Below are 12007 nucleotides of genomic sequence, written 5' to 3'. Positions count from 1 at the left end.
TCTCTGCCTCGTGATGACTGAGTGTTGTGTGCTGTCCTTAGGTTAGTTAGGTTTAAGTAGTTCTAAGTTCTAGGGGACTGATGACCATAGATGTTAAGTCCCATAGTGCTCAGAGCCATTTCAACCATTTTGAACACACACCGTTGGGTGGGTTGCGGAGTATAAATGTAGATGTAGATGTAGCCACAAATTCACTTCTGCTTAAACCTCCTACATCTACATCTATATTTATACTCCGCAACCCACCCAACGGTGTGTGGCGGAGGGCACTTTAAGTGCCACTGTCATTACCTCCCTTTGCTCTTCCACTCGCGTATGGTTTGCGGGAAGAACGACTGCCGGAAAGCCTCCGTGCGCTCTCAAATCACTCTAATTTTACATTCGTGACCTCCTCTGGAGGCATAAGTAGGGGGAAGCAATATATTCGGTACCTCATCCAGAAACGCACCCTCTCGAAACTTGGACAGCAAGCTACACTGCGATGCAGAGCGCCTCTCTTGAAGAGTCTACCACTTGAGTTTGCTAAACATCTCCGTAACGCTATCACGCTTACCAAATAATCCTATGACGAAACGCGCCGCTCTTCTTTGGATCTTCTCTATCTCTTCTGTCAACCCGACCTGGTACGGATCCAACACTGACGAGCAATACTCAACTATAGGCCGAACGAGTGTTTTGTAATCCACGTCCTTTGTTGATGGACTACATTTTCTAAGGACTCTCCCAATGAAGCTCAAACTGGCACCCGCCTTACCAACAATTAATTTTATATGATCATTCCACTTCAAATTGTTCCCTACGCATACTCCCAGATATACTCCTGGAAATTGAAATAAGAACACCGTGAATTCATTGTTCCAGGATGGGGAAACTTTATTGACACATTCCTGGGGTCAGATACATCACATGATCACACTGACAGAACCACAGGCACATAGACACAGGCAACAGAGCATGCACAATGTCGGCACTAGTACAGTGTATATCCACCTTTCGCAGCATTGCAGGCTGCTATTCTCCCATGGAGACGATCGTAGAGATGCTGGATGTAGTCCTGTGGAACGGCTTGCCATGCCATTTCCACCTGCCGCCTCAGTTGGACCAGCGTTCGTGCTGGACGTGCAGACTGCGTGAGACGACGCTTCATCCAGTCCCAAACATGCTCAATGGGGGACAGATCCGGAGATCTTGCTGGCCAGGGTAGTTGACTTACACCTTCTAGAGCACGTTGGGTGGCACGGGATACATGCGGACGTGCATTGTCCTGTTGGAACAGCAAGTTCCCTTGCCGGTCTAGGAATGGTAGAACGATGGGTTCGATGACGGTTTGGATGTACCGTGCACTATTCAGTGTCCCCTCGACGATCACCAGTGGTGTACGGCCAGTGTAGGAGATCGCTCCCCACACCATGATGCCGGGTGTTGGCCCTGTGTGCCTCGGTCGTATGCAGTCCTGATTGTGGCGCTCACCTGCACGGCGCCAAACACGCATACGACCATCATTGGCACCAAGGCAGAAGCGACTCTCATCGCTGAAGACGACACGTCTCCATTCGTCCCTCCATTCACGCCTGTCGCGACACCACTGGAGGCGGGCTGCACGATGTTGGGGCGTGAGTGGAAGACGGCCTAACGGTGTGCGCGACCGTAGCCCAGCTTCATGGAGACGGTTGCGAATGGTCCTCGCCGATACCCCAGGAGCAACAGTGTCCCTAATTTGCTGGGAAGTGGCGGTGCGGTCCCCTACGGCACTGCGTAGGATCCTACGGTCTTGGCGTGCATCCGTGCGTCGCTGCGGTCCGGTCCCAGGTCGACGGGCACGTGCACCTTCCGCCGACCACTGGCGACAACATCGATGTACTGTGGAGACCTCACGCCCCACGTGTTGAGCAATTCGGCGGTACGTCCACCCGGCCTCCCGCATGCCCACTATACGCCCTCGCTCAAAGTCCGTCAACTGCACATACGGTTCACGTCCACGCTGTCGCGGCATGCTACCAGTGTTAAAGACTGCGATGGAGCTCCGTATGCCACGGCAAACTGGCTGACACTGACGGCGGCGGTGCACAAATGCTGCGCAGCTAGCGCCATTCGACGGCCAACACCGCGGTTCCTGGTGTGTCCGCTGTGCCGTGCGTGTGATTGTTGCTTGTACAGCCCTCTCGCAGTGTCCGGAGCAAGTATGGTGGGTCTGACACACCGGTGTCAATGTGTTCTTTTTTTTCATTTCCAGGAGTGTATTTTACAGAAGTAACTGCTACCAGTGTTTGTTCCGCTATCATATAATCATACAATAAAGGATCCTTCTTTCTGCGTATTCGCAATACATTACATTTGTCTATGTTAAGGGTCAGTTGCCACACCCTGCACCAAGTGCCTATCCGTTGCAGATCTTCCTGCATCTCGCTGCAATTTTCTAATGCTGCAACTTCTCTGTACGATAAGCATCATCCGCGAAAAGCTAAAAAAGTGAAATCCTCAACGCCGTTGCTCAAGATATAGAAACAGATGAAAATCGGATGGAACTAAGTGTGGAGGATGGTCGTTGACAGTGAATCCAAGGGGCCGCATCGCTGCAGATGCCGCAGCGGTCGTGTCTTGTGTGGCGTCGTCATACTGAAGGAGAGAGTTCTTCAAGTGCGGACGAACTCTTAGATTTCGAAACTCGGTAACAGCACGGTGTCTTTAACGTGGCGATGTAGTTACCTTACGCACCGCCATGTTACGCGCTACAATTCGAAGAGCTGTAGAATGTTAATAACATCTGTTTTAATGAAAATCAGGCGCACTACGAATGTAGTGTTGTGGACGTGTTGGGAATGTGGATCTCACGGGGAGCGTGCAAGGGATAAGTCCCTGCAGACGCACTATCCTCTGTGCCCGCGGTGGCTCAGATGGATAGAGCGTCTGCCATGTAAGCAGGAGATCCCGGGTTCGAGTCCCGGTCGGGGCACACATTTTCAACATGTCCCCAATGAAGTGTATCAACGCCTGCTTGCAGATAGGGTGTCAATTTAATTATCATTTCATTTCGAGCAAAGCTGCATGGTCATCGACGGTAACTGTTCTTTCGGGAACAGATACTACCGTCATATATAGTTAACATTTGTTTTATTTAAACAGTTGTAAGAATTTTCAAATACAAATTTCGGATGAAATACTTTTCAGTACGCCTTCGCACGTTTGTACGAGGGCTGGAAGTGTACAAAATAGACACCTGTTTGAAAGCTATACTGTGCCTTAACGTAGTCATCAGAACTGTCTACAATCCGTTAGCAGCGATGTGGAAATCGTACGACACCCCTAGAAGAGCCAGTTGTGTCGGTAGTTCGATTGCGCAGCAAATCTCTGCAACAGTTTTGAAGCGAATACCGCGAAGTAGTCCCTTCCATTTAGGAATCAATTTGACGTCAGAAGGGATTAGTTCTGGGGAGTGTTGTCGGTGGTACAACACTTCCCAGCACCATCGATCGGACAAGTCAGTCAACTTGCGCCACATAGGCCAGAAAATTATCCTACAAAGTGATGGGTGGGCTCTGTTGACAGTGTCGATGCATTCTTTTGTTGTGTTAGAAAAATTTTTCGTTTCATTTATTGTACAGTTAGGGACTTTTGCCTAGTTGTAAAAGAACTACGCCGCCCGGAGTGGCCGTGTGGTTCTAGGCGCTACAGTCTGGAACCGAGCGACCGCTACGGTCGCAGGTTCGAATCCTGCCTCGGGCATGGATGTGTGTGATGTCCTTAGGTTAGTTAGGTTTAATTATTTCTAAGTTCTAGGCGACTGATAACCTCAGAAGTTAAGTCGCATAGTGAAAAAAAAAAGGACTACACATGCGAAGAACATTTTATTTTATACAAAAGCTATTATTGTATGTTTACATCATTGCAGAACAGTCATTGGAAGCAGTTACATCCATAAAATACCTAAGGGCATGCATACGAAGCGATTTACCCGCGCGGAGTGGCCACGTGGTTAGAGGCGCCATGTTACGGAATACGTAGTCCCTCCCGCTGGATATTCGAGTCCTCCCTCGGGCATGGGTGTCTGTGTGTTATTCTTAGCATAAGTTAGTTTAAGAAGTGTGTGAGTCTATGAACCGAAGACCTCAGCAGTTTGGTCCCCCAAGAATTCACATACATTTCAACATTTTTTTGAACGAAGCGATTTAAAGTGGAATCCGTTCACACACAAGGTACTTTGCAAAACCGTCGTTCGACCAGTACTTGGAAAATGCTATCAGTTTGAGATCCGTATCGTATTGGTGTGCCGTGCGTGGCTCATCTTCGTGCCATCTATTATTTAACATCTTTTTTTTTACCATTCGGCCGCCTCGACATTTTAATTTCAATTACTGGTGTCACTGAATTGCTGGCTTGACTGCCCGTGTGCGGCAGCAGCAACGCGTATCGATATTAGTCCTGCAGTATTATCTTTGCTTGCCGGCTATTACTTCCCGGTCTTCGTGTGCCGCGAAGGGAGATCGCACCTGGCAGTCGTTGAGTTGGAACGCGGCAGAAGTGCAGTTGGGATGTAGCAGCAGTCGGGGACGGAGCGCTAGGGAGACGCGGACAGCCGGTACTCGCCGGCCGCTCGCGGCACAGGGTGAACTGTCCGATGGACGGAGATGGCGGCTGCATCGACCGTTTGGGCGAAGTGTGTTTGGTCTTTTGACCTTTTTCTGAGCCTCGCCACTGAATCATCTAGCTGGACGTGTCTCGGTTCCTTCTTGTGTCGAGACGTCGTGGCCAGTCTACAAGACCTGCCTCTGCATGATTGGGTCCGAGCCAGTGTGCTCGGTTAGTCAAGACTCACCCGACTGTTTGATGACACACATGGTTCGAGTGGCAACGACTTTGGTTGGTTGTTGGTCTGTTGTTGGTCAGACGACATGTGTTTTGTCACCGACCGTCTTTCAGTTTCGTGTGTGTGTAGGCCTGTGGTGTGCGTACTGTAAGACCTTCGGTACACACACCATCAGATTATTTGACTTGTCGCTCTAACGAAGTAGGCGAGTGTCAGCAATATGTCTCGTGGTCTTATCGTGGCGTGTTTATCTTCTGCCGTTTGGTCAGACGATAGAAATGACACTTGCACGCTTAGAGTAGCAGATTGACGGTGACCACCTTGAAACAGAACTTGATTAATTCTCACACACATTTATTAAAATAATAACAATCATAATCCTTACTTAACTTGGTTCAAATGGCTCTGAGCACCATGGGACTCAACATCTTAGGTCATAAGTCCCCTAGAACTTACAACTACTTAAACCTAACTAACCTAAGGACGTCACACACACCCATGCTCGAGGCAGGATTCGAACCTGCGACCGTAGCGGTCCCGCGGTTCCGGACCGCAGCGCCAGAACCGCACGGCCGCCGCGTCTGGCCTTACTTAACTTGATTCTGGATGCTATTTACAATTGAGAGTCTGAAGTTCCTTTGGTCTTGGTACATTAATATTATTCTCACATATCTCTGATACTTGACAAAGTGTCTATACATTTATCTTCATGGCTATGTACAGGAATATGGTAATCTTATTAGGCGCAGACTTGACTATAGACTGGTACAGACAAATGCAGACTAATGCAGACTGACTAATCGGAGGTCTGTACACCAGTTATAATACCTCGAGCGTGCAGGTATCACTGTGCGAGTGTGATCGGCGAGGAGAAAAGGTTCTACGTTAACAGCAATCTCATTGGCTGCGTTACATATTAATACGCGGATCGGCGGAAGCAGAATTTGGTCCGTCTCTAAGGCAGCGCCATCTCGTAGTGCGGAGACGGACGAGCGCTGCGCCTGCGCTGTTGTTCTCAGCGGGGCGCGCTCTAGTGGGAAAGTTGTGAACGCGCTGACTACACGGAGCTATGCACACAACACGGCCTGTGATTTGTTCTAGTTGCTCATCAGTGATTCGTTTTACGAGTGTAATGCTTTAAATGCTGTAATACTGTCTGAGTACTGCAGTAGCAGGTTGGTCGGTTGCGACAGAGCAGCGAGTGAGTGTTTTCTTACCGTGTTGATGCTGTCCGCCACGGCGTGTAGCTCCACAGCCGTTGCGATGTTCATGTATGTCAGTAGTTATTGTACCTTGGCTTGTTAACACACCAATATTTGAAGACGAGTGTTACTGGTCTCCTTGCCTCGCTGGCATTTTGGTTGTAGTGCCGTTGGTCTGGTGACCGAAATCAGGAAGTTGGTTGGTTCGGCGGCTGTCTGTCGGTTGGGTTGCCTTGCGATTAAGAGATTGTTGGTCAGGCTCCCTGTCTCACCTAAACGGGCGTTAGTGTTACAATTCCAGGCCGACCCTTGGAAACTTCTGAGTGCCGTTCCGTGTCTGTTACATAGTAACTTCCCTGTTTCAGTTTTAGTTATTTCGTTCATGTGTGGCCTTCAGCCGAGTTTTTATATATTCTGAATTAATGTTCCTGTCTTGCCCTTTAGGCATAAGATTGTTATATGGGGCTTTCAGACGAATTTTACATCAAATCTTTTAGGGTTTAAGCCGTTAAATTATTTGTTGGTGTGTAGCCTTCAGCCGAGTTTTAATATGAGTTAAATTAATGTTCTTGTCTTGCTCTTTAGGTATAAGATTGTGATGCTTTCCTATGGGCCTTCAGCCGAATTTAGCATTCAGTGTTTTCAGATACGCTCTTCTGCCTTTAGATTGAAACTTTTCTTATTGCTTAATACAGGGTGTTTCAAAAATGACCGGTATATTTGAAACGGCAATAAAACGAGCAGCGATAGAAATACACCGTTTGTTGCAATATGCTTGGGACAACAGTACATTTTCAGGCAGACAAACTTTCGAAATTACAGCAGTTACAATTTTCAACAACAGATGGCGCTGCGGTCTGGGAAACTCTATAGTACGATATTTTCCACATATCCACCATGCGTAGCAATAATATGGCGTAGTCTCTGAATGAAATTACCCGAAACCTTTGACAACGTGTCTGGCGGAATGGCTTCACATGCAGATGAGATGTACTGCTTCAGCTGTTCAATTGTTTCTGGATTCTGGCGGTACACCTGGTCTTTCAAGTGTCCCCACAGAAAGAATAGGGAGGCCAATCCACGCCGCCTCCTGTATGTTTCGGATAGCCCAAAGCAATCACACGATCATCGAAATATTCATTCAGGAAATTAAAGACGTCGGCCGTGCGATGTGGCCGGGCACCATCTTGCATAAACCACGAGGTGTTCGCAGTGTCGTCTAAGGCAGTTTGTACCGCCACAAATTCACGAAGAATGTCCAGATAGCGTGATGCAGTAATCGTTTCGGATCTGAAAAATGGGCCAATGATTCCTTTGGAAGACATGGCGGCCCAGACCAGTACTTTTTGAGGATGCAGGGACGATGGGACTGCAACATGGGGCTTTTCGGTTCCCCATATGCGCCAGTTCTGTTTATTGACGAAGCCGTCCAGGTAAAAATAAGCTTCGTCAGTAAACCAAATGCTGCCCATATGCATATCGCCGTCATCAATCCTGTGCACTATATCGTTAGCGAATGTCTCTCGTGCAGCAATGGTAGCGGCGCTGAGGGGTTGCCGCGTTTGAATTTTGTATGGGTAGAGGTGTAAACTCTGGCGCATGAGACGATACGTGGACGTTGGCGTCATTTGGACCGCAGCTGCAACACGGCGAACGGAAACCCGAGGCCGCTGTTGGATCACCTGCTGCACTAGCTGCGTGTTGCCCTCTGTGGTTGCCGTACGCGGTCGCCCTACCTTTCCAGCACGTTCATCCGTCACGTTCCCAGTCCGTTGAAATTTTTCAAACAGATCCTTTATTGTATCGCTTTTCGGTCCTTTGGGTACATTAAACCTCCGTTGAAAACTTCGTCTTGTTTCAACAACACTGTGTTCTAGGCGGTGGAATTCCAACACCAGAAAAATCCTCTGTTCTAAGGAATAAACCATGTTGTCTACAGCACACTTGCACGTTGTGAACAGCACACGCTTACAGCAGAAAGGCGATCTACAGAATGGCGCACCCACAGACTGCGTTGTCTTCTATATCTTTCACATCACTTGCAGCGCCATCTGTTGTTGAAAATTGTAACTAATGTAATTTCGAAAGTTTGTCCGCCTGAAAATGTACTGTTGTCCCAAGCATATTGCAACAAACGGTGTATTTCTATCGGTGCTCATTTAGTTTTTATTGCCGTTTCAAATATACCGGTCATTTTTGAAACACCCTGTATATGGCCTCCAGCCAAGTGGCATTTAAATTAAATAGCTAAGGCCTTCAGCCTGTTTGATTAAAGATTTAGAAAATATTTTGGGTGAAACCTACAGAAGAACCTAGTATTTAAATTTCTTGCTCTGGCCTTGCGTCTTGGATTTTGAGTGTGGCCTTCAGTCGATCTAAAGTTAATCAAAGGAGGTCGACTAAAACTTTGAGTGTTTTGCATTCTGTGGTGTCACCGCCAGACACCACACTTGCTAGGTGGTAGCCTTTAAATCGGCCGTGGTCAGTTAGTATACGTCGGACCCGCGTGTCGCCACTATCAGTGATTGCAGACCGAGCGCCGCCACACGGTAGGTCTAGTCTAGAGAGACTCCCTAGCACTCGCCCCAGTGGTACAGCCGACTTTGCTAGCGATGTTTCACTGTTTACATACGCTCTCATTTGCCGAGACGATAGTTTAGCATAGCCTTCAGCTACGTCATTTGCTACGACCTTGCAAGGCGCCATATTCAGTAACTATGAATGTATTCTGAACAGATAATATTGCGAATCATGTACCGTCAAGAGCGACGTTCATCATTAATGGATTAAAGTTAAGTATCAAACTAATTACGTCCGCTTTTGTGGATTCTAATTCCTTGTCATGTTCCAGACCTCACGTCAGTATAGTTATTCCCTCCTCACGCAACCCTGCGTGAGCTAAAACGCGTGCATTTCGGCCTCCCCTAGTTACACGGTGTTGGCTCTTCTGCCAACACAACACATTTTTGGTGTAATATTATGTGTCTGTGGACAAATAAAGTTTGTATGTTGAGTGCTACTGACAGCAACCTTATTTTGGTTCCTTTCCACAACCTAATTCGCTCTGTCCTGCTAGCCCAGGCATATCAGTAGGATTAACAGACAAGGTTCAAGTTTGAAAGGTAGGAGACGAGATACTGGCAGAAATAAAGCTGTGAGGACCGGGCGTGAGTCGTGCTTCGGTAGTTCAGATGGTAGAGCACTTGCCCGCGAAAGGCAAATGTCCCGAGTTCGAGTCTTGGTCGGCCACACAGTTTTGATCTGCCAGGAAGTTTCATATCAGCTCACACTCCGCTGCAGAGTGAAAATCTCATTCAGGAGCTGCATGTTTCATTAAAAGGTTCATTTTCCATGCGCGAAAGCCTAAAAATCACATTGTATGGTGCTTTCCAATGTGTGTGTGTGTGTGTGTGTGTGTGTGTGTGTGTGTGTGTGTGTGTATGTATGTATGTATGTATGTATGTATGTGAGAGAGGGGGAGAAGAGGGGGTGGAGGGAGAGAGAGAGAGAGAGAGAGATAGAGAGAGGGGGGGGGGCGGGGTGGAAGAGAGAGAGAGAGAGAGAGAGAGAGAGAGAGAGAGTCTCGCTACTGGCTGGATGGCTGCTCCTAGTTCCCCAGAACCGATACGCCAGCAGGTTCGGCCACGGATTGGCCGCAGACAGGGCGGTGTCGCGCCTCACGTCGCGCCTCCTGTGTGGGGAAGGCGTCAGCTCGTTAATCACGGGCTGGCTGGCTCCCGGCTACTGGCTGCTGGCTGGTGCGGGGCCGCGTCTGCTGATAATCCGGCCCGGCGCGCCGGCTGCCCGCCTTTGTTTGTGCTGCAGGAAATTAGCTCCTGGTCAGATAGCGGCGCTCACCGACTCGGCTTGAGATACGGAGGGAGGCGGGACTGTGGGGTCACCTCCGGCTGCGTAACCAGCGCGTTAGTTCGCAGTCGACCGGGACCTAGTTATAGCTGCAGCTCTGCTCGGTGCCATAAATTCTGCGGAAAACTGTCGTCTATAGAGGTTCTTAAAAGCAAAAATTCCATAAATAATAGAACAACAAGTGCTGCAGTCGGCCAAAAAAAGCACTTTGAAATGGTATCGATACGTGGATGACACCTTCGTGATATGCTGAAGAGGAACTGAGTGATTTTTTGGTGCACATAAACAGTTTCAATCCAAAGATACAATTCACCACGGAGAAAGAGAGTAAGGGACAACTAAACTTTTTGGATGTATTGGTTATTAAACGGGCAGATGGGACTTTAGGGCACAAGGTATATAGGAAAGACACATACACCGATCATTACCTACATAAGGATTCGAATCATCATCCTAGACAGAAGAGAGGAGTCATAAAAACTTTAGTGGACATGGCTAATAACATCTGTGAGCCAATTTATTTGCAAGATGAATTCAGCCATTTGCGAACGGCTTTCAAGAGAAATGGGTACACTGACAACGAAATAGATCGAGCACTCCACCCTAGAAGAAAAGTGTCCGAAAATACACAACAACAACCGTCGGCTGGAGGAGTTTTTCTTCCATTTATTCATAACATCACGGACCTTACTCGGAAAGTTTTGGCCAAGTTTCAAGTGGAGACAATCTTTCGACCTACCAAGAAAATTACTGAAAGTTAAAGATCGGTGAAAGACGCACGACACCCCTTAGCTACCCCAGGTGTGTATAAAATTCCTTGTAGCTGTGGCATGGTTTATATTGGAACAACTAAAAGGAGTGTTAATACCCGCCTTACGGAACGCAAAAGGAACTGTAGATTGGGACAAATTGACAAATCAGCTGTAGAGGAACACATTTTCAAAGACGGTGATCACGAAATAAAATTTAGTGAGACAAACGTGATAGCTAGGACCTCACATTATTATACCCGCGTGTATAGAGAAGTTATAGAGATCTACAATATCGTGACACCAACTTCTCTGTACTTGCACATGGGCAATACAAATAATGGAAGATAGCTTTCCCAGGCGTTCGCCAAGCCCAAACCTTTCCATCGGATTGCCACAGGGTATAACGCAATTCACCACTTCAGTCGCCCACTGTCCACTGGCGCCGCAGTTCTTATCACCTCAAGTGTCGCTCAGCATTCAGTACAGAAATATGCGGGGTATGAGAACTTCTCGACAACTGTCACTCATTCTTTAAAACTCATCAGACACGGCCGTTGTGCTATACTAGGAGTTGCGAACGATTGAGGCCGAGTTTAGGGTTCTTCTGCGCATCTACCCTATGTGATCAAAAGTATCCGGACACCTGGCTGAAAATGACTTACAAGTCCGTGGCGCCCTCCAACGGTAATACTGGAATTCAGTATGGTGTTGGCCCATCCTTAGCCTTGATGACAGCTTCCACTCTCTCTCCGAGTTTTGTTATCGCTTCCACGGTTTTTTGCTAACATGTGGCCGTGCATTGTCGTGCAACAGCAAAACATCCTGCTATTGCCGATGTGGTCGAATACGACTCAGTCGAGCTTAAAGTATCTTCAGTGTCGTCACAAATGCATCAGAATTTATGATGATTCCTATTCGCATGATTTCCTCAAGAAAGAGCCCTTCGGAATCGAAAAACTCCGTAGCCATAACTTTTCCAGCAGAAGGTGTGGTTACCAATTTTTTTTTCTTGGGTGAATTTGCATGCTCCCACTCCATTGATTGCCTCTTCGTCTGTGGTGAAAAATGATGGAGCCATGTTTCAACACCTGTCACAATTCTTCCAAGAAATTCATCTCCACCATTCTCGTACTGTTCCAAAAGTTCGCTGCATGCCGTTTTTCTTGTTTCTTTGTCAGCCACTGTCAACATCCTGGGAATCCACCTGGCACAAACCTTTTTTAACGCCAACACTTTCAGTATTCTGCAAACACTTCCTTCCCCTATCCCAACGTAGCGTGACAATTCGTTCATTGTGATGCGTCTGTCAGCAGTCACCAATTCGTTATCTCTCTGCACATTATCTGGAGTGTGTAGAGTACGAGGCCTGATGCTGCGAGGAC

General features: G+C 47.7%; 1 non-coding gene across 1 annotated transcript; it reads left to right on the top strand.

The window, feature by feature from the left end:
* Nucleotides 1–2878: 2878 nt before the first annotated feature.
* Trnat-ugu (transfer RNA threonine (anticodon UGU)) lies at nt 2879–2953 on the top strand. Its single transcript has one exon. It is a non-coding gene; the product is annotated as a tRNA-Thr (tRNA).
* The last annotated feature ends 9054 nt before the right edge of the window (nt 2954–12007 follow it).

This window comes from Schistocerca nitens, chromosome 10 (assembly GCF_023898315.1).
Source record: "Schistocerca nitens isolate TAMUIC-IGC-003100 chromosome 10, iqSchNite1.1, whole genome shotgun sequence".
Lineage (NCBI taxonomy): Eukaryota > Metazoa > Arthropoda > Insecta > Orthoptera > Acrididae > Schistocerca > Schistocerca nitens.
The sequence above is the reverse complement of the archived record's forward strand: the minus strand, read 5'-3'. Positions and strand labels throughout refer to the sequence as shown.